The following is an 876-nucleotide window of genomic DNA, read 5'->3' on the forward strand; positions in this document are numbered from 1 at the left end:
ATACTCCCTCCGTTTCACAAAGAATGACCTTCTTTCCTTTTTAGTCAGTTTAAAAAAGAATGACCTATTTCCTTTTTAGGTAACATTTTACTTTTTGCTTTCCACGTGACATGTTTAAGACCACAAGATTAAGAACAATTTTATACATTTGACATAACTTTAATTTAGGACCACAAGATTCAAAAGTCTTCTTTATTTACTTAAACTTCGTGCCAAGTCAAATCAGATCATTTTTTATGAAACGGAGGGAGTATTTGTTATTGTAAATCTGTAGTTAAACATATAAAGAGAGGGAGTATTTATAGGATATTAGGATTTACATTTTAGATATAAATGGGAAGTAAGGAATTTGAGGAATTTTTTTTTTTTACCGTTTGGAAATATTAACGTTTGAAATATTAACGTTTGGAAATATTAACGTTTGAAAATAAAGATGACTGTTGGGAAATGGGGCATTGGGCGTTGGGACTTGGGACTTGGGAATGGGAAGGCTGGCAAATTGGCAAGGTTTTTGACTAATTCATTGGCCTTTAATTTCCAAGACAACCCATGCCAATGGCAGGCAGTTAGGCACAAATTGTCAAATACACATTGGGCCTCTACTCTATAGTCTATAACTCTATATATTATATATTTAATAAATTAAGAAAAATGTTGGAATCGGATCGAATCGGAACAGAACCGGAATGAATCGGTACTGGAATATCGGTATCAAATCGTGATACCGTTTTGTTTCGGGTACGGATTCACGCTATCCCATCCCGTCCCGAAGATGATTGAACCGAAATAAATTGGGGTACGTCCCGGTCCGGCTCCCAGCCTTATACACAAGCATCAAAACTGAAGGATTGTTAAATAATAAGATCTAAAAATATT

This window comes from Solanum tuberosum, unplaced genomic scaffold, assembly GCF_000226075.1.
Source record: "Solanum tuberosum cultivar DM 1-3 516 R44 unplaced genomic scaffold, SolTub_3.0 scf00172, whole genome shotgun sequence".
In the NCBI taxonomy this organism is placed as follows: Eukaryota; Viridiplantae; Streptophyta; class Magnoliopsida; order Solanales; family Solanaceae; genus Solanum; species Solanum tuberosum.